The sequence below is a fragment of the Geospiza fortis genome, unplaced genomic scaffold, assembly GCF_000277835.1.
Source record: "Geospiza fortis unplaced genomic scaffold, GeoFor_1.0 scaffold708, whole genome shotgun sequence".
Lineage (NCBI taxonomy): Eukaryota > Metazoa > Chordata > Aves > Passeriformes > Thraupidae > Geospiza > Geospiza fortis.
The window spans coordinates 24,062-24,434 of record NW_005054921.1 but is presented as its reverse complement, the minus strand read 5'-3'; positions in this window follow the sequence as shown (position 1 = coordinate 24,434).

The following is a 373-nucleotide window of genomic DNA, read 5'->3' as shown; positions in this document are numbered from 1 at the left end:
AAGCCCCAATAAATTGGATTTTTGGCAAGAAGAGGAGCTCCAGAGGCTGGGCAGGGAGGAGGAGGAGGAGGAGGAAGCTCCTGCCAAAATACCCCATGGAAAACCAGCTCTGGAATTTGGGGCTGGAATTGGGGAATTTGGGAATTCCCAGCCCTGGAACCAGCTGGGAATGTGGGAATTTCATTCCTGAGCCTCTCCTGATCCATCCTGAACTTCCCAGACCTCTCCAGATCCATCAGGACCTTCTGGATCCATCCCAGGATCCATCAGGATTCTCTGGATCAACCCTGAGGCTCCCTGGATCCATCCTGAACCTCTGCAGATCCATCAGGAACTTCTGAATCCCTCCCAAACCCCTTTAGATCCATCCTGA